The sequence below is a fragment of the Neovison vison genome, chromosome 8 (genome assembly GCF_020171115.1).
Source record: "Neovison vison isolate M4711 chromosome 8, ASM_NN_V1, whole genome shotgun sequence".
In the NCBI taxonomy this organism is placed as follows: Eukaryota; Metazoa; Chordata; class Mammalia; order Carnivora; family Mustelidae; genus Neogale; species Neogale vison.
Window position 1 is genome coordinate 15,758,543 of NC_058098.1, and position 16,816 is coordinate 15,775,358.

Below are 16,816 nucleotides of genomic sequence, written 5' to 3' on the forward strand. Positions count from 1 at the left end.
CCCCTCTGCTTCGCTCCCTCCCTCCTCTCTTCGCGAATGTCATTACTCGCTGGGCGAGTGGGGGAGGGGCGTGGGGGATCCCGGGAGCTCCTTCCCTCCTCCTCCCCTTGGCAGGCCCCTGCCCCCTGCCAGAGAAACCACCAGCCCTCTCGGGTCCCACTCCATGGAAGGGTTCAAGGAGCCACAGGGGAGTGGGCCATGCCCCCCAAATAGCTCGTATCTGGTCAGTCATTTGCAGAGACTCCACCATTGTTAACGCATTCTGACTCTGTCTTCCAGGAAGCAAATACCTCTTAGGACAATTGGTGTTATAGAGACCCATTCCCTTTATAAATCAGTGTCTGGAAATAGCTTGTCTCTCTTAGGGTTTGTCATTTTTAGCATTTCTCCTGAAGGACCTCTTAAGGGCAGAAGGAAGCAAACTATGAATTTTGGAGCAAATGCTTACACAGCACTAGCTGTGCGCCCTGGCTTTACAACAATCAACTCACTGAGCACTCACAATAATCCTATGAGCCTTGTTTCTGAGGAGAAAATTGAGGCACAGAGAGGTTAAGCAACCTTGGCCAAGGTCCCCTAGCTAGTAAGTGGTGGAGTCAAGATTCGAACCCAGCCTGTCCGGCTCCAGAGTCTATGCTCTTAATGCTAAGGTCATGATACCATGATAATGATACAAACAACAGCACAGCAAGTATTTATCAACCCAAGCACTTTACACGCATCATCTCATTCATCTGCACAACAATCATTTTTATTAGAGGAGGAAGGTGAGGCTTGGAGATGTCAAGTCATTGGTCCAAGGTCACATCTTCACCTCAGAGGCGGAGGCACAACCAGCGGAGCCCAAGAAAGCTCCTAATGCTCCACTGTCACTCAGTTTATCCTAAATATTCATAGGAGCTTTCCATAAAGTTCCTTAATATACCCTTGCTTCCCTTGCTCTAAATATTGTTTTAATTTATTTACCATTGAGCAAATGGATGCACTAAGATAAGCCTCTGAATTTGCCCTCCCTCTGGCATGTGATGCTGTCAAAAACTCCTGAGCACATCACCCTTTCAGAATGATAAGCATGGCTCTTGAGGAATCAATGTCCTTCCTTTTACCTTTTACCTTTTTTCCTTTTATCAGATGCAAAAGTTCTCTGGCCCACGGGCTTCCCTTTTTGCTTTGGCTGCCAGGAAGCTTGGAGCTACATTTTCTACTAAGTCCCAGTTGCCACGTTAGCCTCCCTGGTTCAGCAATTCTTTATCACTCTTCCATGAAAATTTTTTAAAAAGGTTTTATTCATCTGAGAGAGTGAGAGAGAGCAAGAGAGACAGAGAGCACGAGGGGTGGGGTGGGGCAAAGGGAGAGGGAAAAGCAGACTCCTCACTTAGTGGTTGGTGGTGGGGGCAGTACTAGATCCCAGGACCCTGAGATCACAACCTGAGCTGAAGGCAGATGCTTAACTGGCTGAGCCACCCAGGAGTCCCTTCATGAAATTTTTAGTTCTTCTTTTTCCTCAAAGTGTCTTGTTGTTCACGATTTGATTTTACAAAGCAGGATCTGATGTGTCCTGAGGGAAGATTCAAATGTCTGAATTCAGGGAAGTAAGCTCTTAGAAATTTGATCGGGGTGGAAAAATCTGGTCCCTGTAGAGGACCCTTTTAGGCAACAGCCTCAACTGAGCAGTGGAAACCCGAGCAAGGCAAAGGGGCCCACGGCAACCACCTAGCTGACACAAAAGGCTCATGAGGAGACCCAACTCGAAAGAGCCATCAGCCCTAACTGACCAGTTACAACCAAGCACAGGTCCCAAGATTATGAAAAAAAAAAAAAACACAATTCCATATATCCCCATACTCCCTTACTTCACCCTGTAACTGTAGCTCTTCAGCACGGTCTCGTGGCAGACAATCTCTCCTGTACTGTCCTGCTGCTGCTCCCTTGCCCATCACTTTGGTTTTGCCTTGGGTGAATCTTTCACCCCTGGCGCTGCCAGTCCCCACCCAACTGGGATGCCCAACAGTCCCTGTCTGTCTTCAACCTAAAGGCATCCAGGGAGCCCATGTTGCAGCAGCTTCACTCAAATGTGCAGTCATTCCCTCGACAAACATTAATTGTGCACCTACTGCATGGCATCAGAAATACGGTGATAAATATGACAGACATTGACTTGCTCTCTGCATTTTTCACTTATTGATACATCTAGGAAAGAGTTTCCTATCAACACAGGTCTAACCCATACTTATAACTATACTTGTAACAATCTACATTTTATGGATGCACTGTAACAAATTCAGCAACTCCAATTAAGAGACATATATGCTGTTTCTAATGATGTAGCAAACAATGATGTAGCAAAAATCCTTATTCATACAGATTTGCACGTGTTTGAGTATAATTTGTACAATAAATTCCTAGCAGTGGAGTTGCTGGATCGAAGAATACATCTCTGCCCAAGTTCCCTCTAAAGAGGCTGTTCCAAGTTACACTCCCCATTAGCAATCTACAAAACATTTCCCTGCACCCTTGCCAACTCAGCATATTTTAAACATATTTAAACATATATATATATATATATTTTTTTTTTTCATTTTGAATCTCTGGGTGAGAAATGTATATTGTGTTTCTTTATCTGCTTCTCTGAGTTTTTACGATAAAGAAATTTTCACACATATGACAGCAAACAAAACAGCTCAATGAACACCCATATATCCTTCAATGAAATACAATCATTGGTTAACCCTTGCCATGTTTGTTTAATTTGGAAGGAGGGTTTAAAGTATTTTGAAACAAATTAAAGGCATCATGATACTTCATCCATGACATGCTTCAGTATTAAGTACTTTATATCTAATATAAGTCATTTTCTTGCATAAATGCACTTTTCACATTTAAAAAATTAGCGATAAGGCCCTGATTATCTAGGTCATATTCCCATTTCTCCAGTTGTACGAGAAATGTCTGCACAGCGAGTTTGAACCAGGATCCATCCACACAGGGACCATGCCATGAATTCTGTTGTTACCTCTCAAGTCTCTTTTATGGAGAATGGTCCTCATTCATTTATATTTTCTGCCCACGATGTTAACTCACGGAGTTTTCCTGTACAATGTTCTGCTTGGGGGTCTGACCATTGCGGCACCTTTTAACTCGTTTTACTCTCCTCTGGGTTTCCTATAAACTAGTACTTAGGTCTAAAGGATAGTCTTGACTCAGGTAAAGCATTTGGGGGCAAGAATTTAACGAACCCTTTGTGGGTGGAGCTGTGTGCTTCATTTTGCCTTGAGTCTGGAGATCCACAATGTCTTGGGGTCCCACTATTAATGATGCCATGTGTGATTTGAGGTAGTGACCACCACTCTCCATGTTAAATGTCCATTTTCCTCTTCCTACCGGGACCTTAAGGATATCCAGTTTCTCATCCACCGATGGTCCTTGGCTGGACCAATTATCCAGGCTGTAAAATGATTTTCTGATTTTGCCCTTTCAAGTGCATTTATCAACTGGTATTCTTTGAGTTTCATCTTTTAAACTATTTCAGATCCATTTTAATTTCTTTCCCAGCAAACAGTCTATGTTTCTGTGTGGACCTGGGCAGTTATACCCCAACGTGATAAGTGCTGTGCTGCGGTAAAGACAGGGACTGTGGCCGAGCTGGGAAGGGGCATGTGCCTGTCCCACCTGGGTGCTGGACATGCAAGGGAAGGCTCTCAGGATTTGGTGGCTTTCAGTATGGGTTCCTCTGAAGCAGGTCCCAAGAATTCAAGGACAAGCAGTTAATTTGGGAGAAGGCAATTCTGGGAGGCAAGTGGGGGAATAACACAGACAAGAAAGGCAGCCTGGGAAGGTGTACTGTCAGGCAAGTGAGCACCATGGGTGTCTGGGGCTTAATCCCACAGGGACATTCTGAGGCTGGTGTAAAGCACTTAGAGGAGTAAGAAAGCCAGGGTATTTATACACCAAGTCTTGTCAGTCATTGTTGGAAGGCTGCTCCTGGTAGGGAGTGCTAATTCCTCAGCATTTCAAGCCTGCTCTGAGGTTGGCAGTGGCTTCCAGTCACTAAAAGGCCCTCAGGCAATAAATGTGGGTGCTGCCCGCTGGGGGTCAGCCGGTGTGCACAGACATGGAGAGAAGTAGGGGACAGGTAGGGTACTGTCAGTATCTGCTCAGGGACCTCTGAGCAGAAACTTTAAGAATGAAGAGGAATTAGCCAGATGAAGAGTAGACAGGAAAGGATGCATACTCCAGGCAGAGGACGGAGCAGGCACAGAGCACAGAGGTGACAGCGAGGGTACGGTATTTCAGGGACCCACTGCTGTTTACCTGGCTGGAGACAGAGGGAGAGATGAGGCTCCGTGGTCACGCCAGGCCTGTTAAATCACCTTTGGGAGTTACCACATCATGCTGAGGGCACTGGGAAGTCACTGGAGACTTTTCATCAGGGAAATAACACCCAGTTTGGGTGCCAGAAGTCTGAAGACGCCTGAAACACATATACTGACATTCCAACCTATTAATTCACCCTGGAGACTAGCTGTTCCTTGCTGGTGATGGAATTTCTCCTGACCTCTGCATGTGAACCAGGGATGGACTCAGCCACCAAAAGCTTGCCTTGAATGTGAACTCAGTACACAGTGAGATGGAGAGCCTTGGGGAAGTTCTCACTTGGGCCTTCTACTGGTGGATTATAATACATATGTTATTACAATAACAGCTAGGAGGGTTTCCCATGTGCCAGACACTGTGCTAAGCACTTTTTAGTCGTTATCTCAAGAGAAGTGATATTGTTACTATCCTGATGACACGGATGGGGAAACTGATGCTCAGGTGAATGAGGTTATTAGCCCAAAGTCAAGCACTAACACCCAAGTCCATAGAAAATGGAGTTCTAAGTGTCCACACAATAGGGGATTAGATACATCGAGTATGTCCATACCATACAGACATGGAACAGTTTACATCTACTAAATGAGCAAGAGTACAATATAAAGGTCACAATTAAAAACAGGTTAAAATTACATGAGCTACTCTAAAAATTCTATTTAGCAAGGGTTACTAGAATACTTAAAATATAAAAAGAAAAAAAAAGCAGGTTACCAAAAAAGTATACACCATTCAATTTTTAAACCATGTAAGTTATAGAAGGATAGTCAGCCACGGCAGTTACACGGTGGGGCGTCTGGGTGTCTCCATCGAGGAAGTGTCCGACTCTTAATTTTGGCTCAGGTCAGGATCTCAGGGTCATGAGACTGGGCCCCATGTGGAGTCTGCTTGAGATTCTCTCTCTCCCTCTCCCTTCGCCCCTCCTCCCCCGACTCATGCTCTCTCTAAAACAAATAACACAAAGTGCCTGACCCCCAGTCACCAACTAGGAAGCAGCAGAGCTGGGCATGGGAGCCAGGTCTACTTGACCTGAGCCCTTCTCTCCACATACCACTGCCTCCACAGCAGACCCTGAACAGGCCACGGCCATGGGTGGGCTGGAGTGGGGGTGGAGGACATCCTTCAGCCTGAAAGGACGACTCAGGACATTTTGCTTCCAAGTTTTGGGCAGGATGAATGGTTCTCCTGGGAGTTAGAAGTCGCCTGAAGAAATCTGCTGTGATTTGCATCTAATCATCTAATTCCATCCAACAGTGATTGCATCTAATGTCTACATCTATTACCTGAGGGCCTGCTGGCTCAGGAAGCCACGGGGACCCCAGAAATGCCGCAAGGGTGTGGTGGGGAGCATGGCAGATTAGGAGAGATTGGTCCCACTGAACATACAGCTGGCTGCTCCCTGTTCCAGCCAATCCCTCCCGAAGCGGACTGCAAGCACGGCTGCCAGCCATTCCAGGTTTTCAAGAACCTGGAGATTCAGATGTTCATATGAAATCTCTCATTTTAAAATGTGTTAAGAAAGAAAAAACCTGGCTGGCACAGAAATAACAAAATATATCTGTGGGTTGGATCTAAGCCCTTGCATTGTCAGTTTGCAGCCTCTGCACGAGATAATTTTTGCCACAATCCTAGGGGCAGTATGGTAGTTAACACAGCACTAGCTGCTGAAAGAGAGAAACCACAGGGGCTTTATGCAGACGTTTATTTTTCACTCACACAAAGTCCAGTTGGTAGTAGGTGGGGGGGAAGGGCAGGGAGTTTCGCTGTCAACTTTAACATGTGGCTTCCGAGATCACCCAGGGCACTGCAAACCAGTGGGCACATAATGAAGACAGAGAGCAGAGGACCTGTGGGAGGTTTTAATGGTAGCAGTTCTCCTTACACCCTTGTTCCACTGGCCAGAACTCAGTCCTGTGGCCACCTCACCAAAATGCAGAGGAGAGCTGGGAAATGCAGTCTCTGACTTGTGAATTTCCAACAGGAACTGTCCTGTAGACCAGCTATGCAGACCTCGGGGGCAGCTACCCATCTCTGCCCCAAGCCATTACCATCCTCTGCATTTTACGGATGAAGAAATGAATCTCAGAGAGCCTTAGTGACCTGTGAGAAGTCTTGCAGCAAAAAGCACTGTCAGATTTTCTGACTCCCATCCAAGGACCTTTCCTCCACCTAAGTGTTTCCCAACCTTGCTGTTTCCTAAGAATCACCCATGGTACTTGTTAAACATACAAGTCCCAGAATGTTTGGGGGAGAGTGTGGTGACCTGTATTTTCATCCAGAACCCCAGAGGATTCTTCTCTCAGACTCTGTACCAGGGGCTGTATCATCTGGGGAGCTTTGTGAAATGCTGATCTCTAGGCCCTAACCCACAGATTTCTGATTCAGTGGGCCTGCCGGGAGGGATCCTGATGCTGACATTTTATATACTCCCACGTGACTCTAATGTGCAGCCAGGGCTGGGACCCTCTGCTCCCACACCAAATTAGGCTGGTGAGTTGTTCAAACTAAAGCAGTGAGAGAAAGAGAGAGAGAGAGAGAGATCAATAATTGAGAGTCAGCACTTTAAAAACTCTTCAAGTGAGTCTAATGCACAGTCTAGGATGAGACCTTCTCAATAAATGGACCAGAAGACTGATGAGTAGGTTTGGGGTAAGCCCAACTTTCCATATTTTTAAAGCTCCTCCAGGGTATTCTGATACCATTGCCCTGGGGCTCTGCTACTCAGAGTGGCCTCTGAAGCATCAGCACATCTCTGGGAGCTTATAAGCAGAATCTCAGGTTCTCCCCTAGACCTGATGAATTAAAATCCCCGGGAGATAAGTGCCCGCTCTAGGCACACAGGCTCTTTTCTGGAAGGACAGCAGGTTAGGTCCTTCAGTCAGCGCTGGCTCGTCTTCTCTCCACCTCCATCTACCCTCCCGAAGCTTGCAGGAGGTTTTCTAGTGTCACTAGCATAATCTGTCCTCAAAGGTCTGGGCCTCGCTGCCCCCGCCGTGACCATCTGTTCATGGACACTTTGTTTGGTCTGGGCATGCGCATGGTCTGATGAATCAACAGGGGATTCGCAGGCCCTTTCTGCCAGGGAAGGACGTCACAGATGCTGGGTACTGTCTTGGGGGGCAGACTATGGGATTGGGTGCTCCATCTGAAGATCTAAAGCTCTTTAGATCTGCAGGTTGGAGAAGAAAGCAGACCTGTTTTGTGAGGTTCTGGGGCCAATCAGAGGAAGCTACAGGGAAGAGGGTTGCAGTTCAACATAGGGAAATTTTCAGAGAAGCAGGGGCCAAATCGAGGGTCGTACGCTTCCTGTTCCCCAAAGAGGACAGAATGGCCTTCATGCAGGGGCACTCAGAGGCAATATCTGGATTGGATGTGAACTGAGACCCAGAAGGCGGGGAGGCGGAGTCAAGAAGAGCCCGGGGAGGGAGATGATTCAGGGTTCTAATGCACCAATCACGCATGAAGGCAGTTTGCTTAAACACAGATGACTGTTGGTGTGTGAAATCATTTCCATGTTGGTCTCCACTAGTTTGAAAGCCGTGAGGTCAGCGGCTGGGCTGCCTGCAGAGTCCTCAGCACCTGGCACAGATACAATTGCATCTGTCCAGTAAATACTTGTTAACTTAAACGCAAATGGCTGAACATGAACATTAATCTATTTGTCTCTCAACTTTTGAACGCTGTGGGATAATCTGGCATCCCTTCGTGCCCTTTAAAGCATCTTTGTCAGGTGTTCAAATTGTCCATTTTTCTGCTTGCTTTTTCATTAAGTGCTAATTCTTTTTCATCCAGCTTTATCTGCCTGACATTCTTGGCGATGGAAAAACAACTCCTAGATCCTAAATGCCCATGAAGGGGGATGGTCATTAAATCATTCAGGGACTCTCCTCCGCAAAGCCCACCCACCAATCGAGCGAGTTAGGAATGTCTTATCTGGAAGGATCCCAACAAGATGCCAACAGCATGGTCTCCAGGAGATGTTCTCCATGATCTAAATTGTGCTTGGTGCGACCTTTTTTCTGTTCTGAACATCTATTACTTTTGAACAAGAAAAACTGACCTGCAGGCATTGGATTGGTTTTAAACTCTATTTTATTTTTTAAAATATTTTTGTTTATTTATTTGACAGAGATCATTAGTAGGGAGAGGCAGGCAGAGAGAGAGAGAGGGGGAAGCAGGCTCCACACTGAGCAGAAAGCCCCACTCAGGGATCAGTCCCAGGACCCTGGGATCATGACCTGAGCTGAAGGCAGAGGCTTTAACCCACTGGGCCACCCAGGTGCTCCTTAAACTCTATTTTAGATCTCTTATTTTAGCCAGCTTTACCTAGTTGGCGATGTTATTATTTGAGAAAACTGCATATGGAAAAACAGAGTAAATGCTTCCAATAACTACCTAAAAAGGAAGCTGAGACCCAGAGAAATAAAGTGACTTATCTGTCCCAGGATAGATGAGGCAAGAGCAGAACTCAGGCCCTGCCTTGCAGGTGGGTGTTCTTTCCTTTTTTAAAAATTTTCCTTTTTAAAGATTTTATTTATTTGAGAGAGACAGAACATGCGCAGGAGGCGGGGCAGAGGGAGCAGCAGACTCCCCACTGAGCAGGAAGCCCCACTCAGGGATCAGCGCCAGGACCCTGGGATCATCACCTGACCAGAACTCAGACGCCTGACCAACCGACTGAGCCACCCAGGTGCCCCAGCTGTTCTTTCTTGTACATCACTCCCTGTCCTTCCCACTGTGAACCTCTTACTGCTCTCACTAGGTCAGCAATGCAGGGCTGTCTCAGGCATTCATGGCCACATGGGTTGGATATTTCATTTCTCAGGAAGGATTTCTGTAGACTCCAGAGTGGAGAGAGCCATCAGACCAGGCAGCCTGCACATATGCTGCTGCTTACTGGAAAACCACAACAGGCTACAGATCAAATGTACAGAACTTCTGGTGGAAGCCTGGCCCTGGCACCAGGGCCACTTTGAAAGTCTGCTGTTAGGGGCACCTGGGTGGCTCAGTGGGTTGGGTCATGATCTCAGGGTCCTGGGATCGAGCCCCGCATTGGGCTCTCTGCTCAGCAGGGAGCGTGCTTCTCCCTCTCTCTCTCTGCCTGCCTGTCTGCTTGTGATCTTTCTCTCTGTAAAATAAACAAATAAAATCTTTAAAAAAAAAAAGAAAGAAAAAGAAAGTCTGCTGTTGGGTGATCTGCAAAGGCTGCAGGCAAGTCTGTGCCATTTCTGCCACATGGGATATTTTCTTGGGAGCATCCAGGATCACTGAGAAGTTCTCCATGGACGCTTCCTCCAGTCTGGTTCTGGCTTCTCCGAGCCAAGTACAAGGTGTAGGCCACTTCTCCAGAAGTCCTTGCTATGCTGAGCAGGGTTTAGGACCAGGATCCACTCATTTCCCATTTGACAGGATCCAGCAGAGGGAATGTGAAAGCTTTCACACTGCCCCAGAAGCTATGGCAGTGGCTTCAGGCTCTGCAGAGGCACCAGGGACCGGACTCAGCTGACAGCTACAAAATTCACAGGGTGAATGTATCTCAGGTTTTATAGCTGAGAAATGAGCATAAGGATTTTTTTTTTTTTTCAGGCATCTGGGGAAGATGGGTCCACAGTGGATATTTCGGATGTCCTAAGGTCAACTACAGAATACATTTCATTACGGGGTCCTGGTCTGTGATAAAGAGTATCTCTGGGCTAAGATGATTCTCGGAGGCGGTTCCTGGGTTTGGGTGTCCCCTGGGAAAAGGTGTTTTGGAAGTGCAGCAGGGAAATTCTGAAGGCTAGAGGATGAGAGACTTTAACCTGAAGCACTGAAAGGTTCTCAAGGGCCACCCTGAGGAGTTCTTTCTACACATTACCAGGGAAAAGACAAAACAGGCACTTATACGACTAAATCTTAAGAACAGACTGCATAGTAATAATCAAAAAGGTGTTGATTTAAAAAAAAATCTTCAGTGGCTTTGCAAGAAAATTATAAAAATACTACACATTAATCGTAACAAATTCAAATAACATATAATGTAAGAAGTAAATATAATTCCATTTTCCTAAACAGATACAAAATAAAAGAGGGTATCATTTTTTAAACTACCAGATAGGCAAGCTTTAAAAAAGCGCCATCTCCAGCACTGGCAAGGGTGTAGGCCAGGGTTTTTGAACCTCAGCACTCCAGACATAATTCTTTGTGGTGGTGGCTCTCCTGTGCTACACTATGACCTTTAGCAGCAACCCTGGCCTCTACCTGCTCCCCCCTCACCCCAACACCTCCAGCGCTACCTCCTGGGCTGTGACAACCAAGAGTATCTCCAATCATTGTCAAATGGCTAGGGTGGGTGGAGGTGCAAAATGACCCTTTGCCAAGAACCACTGTAGGCAAACGGACACCCCAAACACCACTGGTGGGAGTGGAATCTGGCAGGTTAGCATACTTATCAGATATTAAAATTTGTGTCACAGAGCACCTGAGTGGCTCAGTTAAGCACCTGCCTTGGGCTCAGGCCATGATCTCGGGGTCCCAGGTTCGGGCCCTACATTGTCGGGCTCCCTGCTTAGCAGGGAGGCTGCATCTCCCTCTTCCTGCGCATTCTCTCTTCTACCAAATAAATAAATCTTTAAAAAAGAATTTTGTGTCACAAGGACACAAATGTAGAGTTTACATTTACAGGAGTACAAACTTGTTCAATAAGCACTAATGATAATAATGGATAATGGCACTCATGGTTAATGCAGCACTCTTGGTAATATTTTAAAAACTGGTAATAATATAAATAACATTGGTAGGAAATTGGTTAAATATCTATCTGGCTGCAACATGTCCAGACATACAACTGAATTAGGCCTGATATAGACAGGTCTTCAAGACAAAATTGTTATTGGGGGCTTTGCAGGGAGACCTGGGGGGCTCAGTCAGTTGGGCATCTGCCTCACATCATGATCTCAGGGTCCTGGGATCGAGTCCTATGTCAGGCTCCCTACCTAGCAGGGAGCTGCCTGTCCCTCTCTCCTTGCTCCGCCCCCGTTCTTGCTCTCTCTAATAAATAAATAATCTTAAAAAAATTGTTATGAGGGAGGGCGCCTGGGTGGCTCAGTGGGTTAAGCCGCTGCCTTCGGCTCAGGTCATGATCTCAGGGTCCTGGGACAGAGTCCCACATCGGGCTCTCTGCTCAGCAGGGAGCCTGCTTCCTCCTCTTTCTCTCTGCCTGCCTCTCTGCCTACTTGTGATCTCTCTCTGTCAAAATAAATAAATAAAATCTTTAAAAAAAAATTGTTATGGGGGAAAAAAGCAAGGTGCAGGAGAGTGTAGAGAACATTTTTGTAAAGTGTAAAGAACAAAATTGTATGAGTAAGTGTGTGTGTGTGCGTGTAGAAAAATACCTGCATCAGAATACATATGGATATGTGGTTTTTTAAAAAGATTTTATTTATTTATTTGACAGACAGAGATCACAAGTAGGCAGAGAGGCAGGCAGAGAGAGAGGGGGAAGTAGACTCCCCGCTGAGCAGAGAGCCTGATGCGGGGCTCGATCCCAGGACCCCAAGACCACGACCCGAGCCAAAGGCAGAGGTCCAACCCACTGAGCCCCCCGGGCACCCCTGGGTACATGTTTTTAAAGCCTGGAAGAAAGTGCACTAAACCACAAACTGTGGCTATCTTTCTGTAGAGTAGGATGGAGGGGTACGGGGGAACATCTGGGATTTTCCATCTCTACTTTAAATATTTCAGAATCACTTGTATCATTTTATAACAAGGATGTTGCAAAATAATAAAGATAAAAATCAAAAGTAGAGAAGGAAGCCAGAAGAAAAAGAGAGGGACCATGGTTGGAGTCCTGCCTGCTCTCACCTGGAGCAAGGAAACCCGGCTTAAACTCTTGCCCTGCATGTCGAAAATCCCAAGGCAGCATCAGAGGCCAACCAGCCAACCAACCCTATGACTCACCAGCTCAACCACTGGCTTCTCCTCTCTGGGCCTCATCTGTTAAAGGGAGGTAAATGTACCTAACTCCCAGGGTTGTTTTGAGGCTCAAAGGAATCACGTTTGCAAAAGATTTTGTAAAATAGAAAACACTTTAAAATGTTTGTTGGTTTTATTTTGGCAAAATAAAACTCTAGCTCTCTTCCTGTGGGGTTAGAGTCCTGGGGTCAGTACAAGAGAGAAGACACTGAATGGAAATCCAAACCTGAAATATCGGAGAGATGTGCAGTATGCTGCTATAGGTTGAGAAGGCCACACCAGAGTTCAGAAAATGGGTCCGTCCAACTAAGCTAGTACCTTACCTGAGCCAGGGTCCCATCAAACCTTTTACTGGGCTCTGGAACCTGTTTTGTCACCAGGGAGAGGTGCCAAATGCTAATCAGGGAAACAAGAAAACCCAATGGGGTGTATTTCCAGCGCCGTGGATTATATTTCTACCCACAGGAAAACGGACTGGGCAGGAAGCAAGTTAGTATGTCTGTCCAGGGCTTAGGGGAGCGCTCACTTAACTTACTGACATTATACAAAGTAATGTATGCAGAAGCACCCAGGGCAAGGTTCTGCCTCCTACCAGCCCAGTGAAATGTGGTAAAGGCAGATAAACAAGCTCATCTCGCTGCTGGAGACCGTGGTACGGTGGCCCAATAACCTTGCCTTTACGCAATTTCTCATTTACTGGAAACTTTAAACAGCTCGTCCCTTCTTCAGGTGTAAAATCCTATTCTAAGGAAATCATCAGACTCATAGTCAGATGTAGATATAGACACTTACAAACACACACACTTTAATTGTACATATACACATAAATAAACATTTTCGGCTCAGAGTTATTAGAGAAACGTACCTACCCCAACTGTCAAAAAATAGAGGAAAAGTTGGGGCGCCTGGGTGGCTCAGTGGGTTAGGCCGCTGCCTTCGGCTCGGGTCATGATCTCAGGGTTCTGGGATCGAGTCCCGCATTGGGCTCTCTGCTCGGCAGGGAGCCTGCTTCCCTCTCTCTCTCTGCCTGCCTCTCCATCTACTTGTGATTTCTCTCTGTCAAATAAATAAATAAAATCTTTAAAAAAAAAATAGAGGAAAAGTCAACTACAGAAAGTCAACAGAAATCATGAATATATTTAAGTAATCGACAATTATACAGTCATTAAAATCACGTTTTTGAGGAATAATTTTGTGACCTAGAAAATGTTTACAATAGTTAATGGAAAGAAGCAGAATATTAATCTGGAAACACACTTTATCAGTAATTAACATATATACATCTATAATAACAGCAACAGCAGCTACAACATACTGGATGCTGGGAGCCAGGCAGTGTCTCATCCCATTATTCACGCAACACTCTCCAAGCCCTCTGAGGTGGGTACTCGCAGTACCCCCATTTCTCAGAGGATCACGCTGAGGCCCAGGGGCTCGGGCAGCTCGTCCAGGGCTGCACACCGGGGCAGGCGGGAGGCTTGATCGCTGAGAGAGCCAGTCTGGCTCTTAGGCACTCTGTGGCACTGGGACAAAATGCTCGCCATGGTCATCGCCAAGTGCTGGAGCTGAACATATACTTTTCTTCTTGATATTTTCCACATTTTCTATAGAGGTACATTTTTCTTTTGTTAAAAGTAGCTTTTATTACAAAAATAATATAGTAACACATTAAAAATACTTCCAAAGTACAAGGGGTATTAAATTACCTGGGGTCCAGATGGATGGGAGGTGGTAAGTCAGATCCGGTTTGATCTGATAACATGGAACCCTGATAACATGGAAAGGCCAGACGACCAGGCTTAGGGGAAAGATAGCCGGTAGAGGCTGAACACATCTCATTTCGCCAGGTGTTGTAGGACATCCACATGGAGATAAGCAGAAGGACAGGGGACACAGAGGTGCGGTGGTGGGGCCATGGGTCGCAAACAGGGCGCCCCAATCTGGCCATTTTGACATGAAGATTATTGTGAGCTAAAGGTGATGGGAGACCCTATGGGGTCAAGAGAAACTTTTGCCCCTCCCTTAACTCTACAGAAGAATCTAAACCGGGGGTCTCTCCCAGAATGGGAGTTAACAGCAGAGATAAAGTTTATGTGAGTAACCCATCTGCACGGCAGGACAAACATCTAATTACCAACATTCATGAAGTACATACCTCTCCTCTGAAGTCCCAGGCTCTGACCCTCTTTTCTTTAATTCAGGATGGCACACACACCTCATTTTGCCTGTCTGTGTAGATTCCCTGTGCGTACACTATTAAATTTGATTTTTTCCTGTTAATCTGTCTCAGGTCAATCTGATTCTTAGTCCAGCTAGAGGGACCCTTGAAAGGGATAGGAAGCCTTGCTCCCCGACTGCGGACATATGGGCTGAAGATCTAGAAGTCGTGTCAAGAACAGTTACCACCAAAGCTGTGGAAGACATTTACTGTCTCCACCTTCCTGTTCCCTCTATCCCTTTCTGTGGGTAATAGCAACCCACATTTCCTTTGGAGAAATGCCCTACCCGTTCTCTGTAGTCTGGTGAGATGGGCGAAGTGTCTGGCTCTCTAAAGGAGAGAACATTTCTTGAGGTCAAATCCATACTGCAGCGCGGCAGGCCTGCACTGCCCCGGCCATTTAGTGAATGGCCTTTGCTGCTTGGGAGCCATTGCTCAGCTCTGAGTATGAAATTCAATTTTCTTGAGTCCATAGTGAGATAAGAGTCTTAAAATCTTGCTTCTGGGTGAGGAAAAAAGATTTCCTAATTTCCTAACTCTCTGTAGATCAAGAACACAAACTGAGGGTAAGAGGATAGAGATCTCCTATCAGCCCCAGTGTGGAGATGACACACTGTCAGATTAAAGCTCCCATAGGGCGGGAAGGGACAATGGCCTTCTGGGCCTGCCCAGGAGAAAAAGCAGGACAAACGTTCGGGTCTGCCCTCCCTAAAGGCCAAATCCTCTGTGTGGGGCTCAGAGGCACTTAGGTTTGGAGGAGGCTGGTGCCCCATTCCCTAAGCAGAGCCAAGGGAGAGCACTGGCCTTTCAGGAAGACTCCCGCTGGCTGGGCTGCAGCACCACAGTGGCTGCTCGGCTGGAAAAGCAGCCCCAGATGAGGCGGTGGACAAGGGCAGTTCTCTCCTTCCCCTTCCGCCATGTGCCATGTGGGAAATCTGGAATTGTACACCTGCCCCAGGGAGGTGCTGGGTGGACGAGGCAAGGTCAGGAGGCAAGCTGAGAGGGCTGTGGAACACAAAGAGCTCACGACTAGAAACCCTGGAAATGTTCGTGACTCTGCTCTGGAAGGAAATCGGGCTGGCCCTGTCTTGGCGGCCCCTCCCAGAATCCACAATGCCAAGGGAAAAGTCTAGAGCGGCCACATGGCGGGGAAGACCAGCAACGGGAAGGGAACGCATCTGAACCACAAAGCTTGTCTGCTGCGCAGCCCCCTGCCCATTTGGGGTAGAGGTTGGGATAGAAGGAGAAGAGGGAGGGGAGAAAACCCTGAAATACTGAGTATATTTGTGCAGAACAGTATATGAACTGGAAGAGAACCCCCCCACCCCCCCAAGGACTGGCAGAATGGATTCTGAGATCCAGGTGGGAGGAGGGAAACACAGAAGTTGCACGGTTTTGGACCAGAGCAGCACTGGGTAAAATCTGCTGCTGCGAAGGAGCCAAAGAACTTGACTATTGCCGAGGGGCACAGAAGAATGAAAAATGGGCCTAAATCACTCTGATGACGATGCCCCAGAGAAGCTGCCTGGGAATTCCTGGCAGCTGGCAGAGGCTCTGGTCTCCGGTCTGAGAAGGCCTAGTTATTTAGCATTCCTGTTTGCTGAGTGACCTGCCCGGTATCTTTTCCAAGAGAGCCACAGATTTTCTCCTCTCAGGAAGAGCATCATCCTGGACGAGCACGTGAGATGAGAGGAGCCGGAGGCAAGACCCCAGAGGACCAGCAGCTGGGGCGAGGGGATCAGCTGAGAGCAGGGCCACAGAAGCCAGAAGGGGACTGGAGTTAAGGAGGGGGTCATGTCCAGTGTCAGTACTCAGAACTCAAGCACCCTAGTACTGAGAAAGAGGCCCCGAGATTCAGCAACAAGGAAGTTACTTGTGACCTTGGCAGGAAGGGTTTTGGTGGGGATGGAAGTCGGGCTGTAGTGGGCTGAAGAGAGAGAGAGAGAGAGAGAACAGAAGAAGTAGAGATACTGACTATGGTTTTAAGGGTGAGAAAAGGACAGGAGCTTTAGGGGGGAAGGGGTAGAAGGGGACTTTGTGGGTTTGCGTTTTTTCTCATTGTTTTTATGTTTTAAAGGATGTGAAAAGATACCGTATGTGTCTCCATGTATGGAAAAATGGAGTGTTCCCTTGAGAACAGGGGGCAGGATGGGAACCAAAGTGGTGTCAGAGTAGAGACTGGTCTCAGAGAGAAGGGGAGGGACTGGCTATAGAGACGGGCCATGAGGAAAGGACGCAGAAGACCTCACAGCCAACAGCTTCTGAGGACACAGG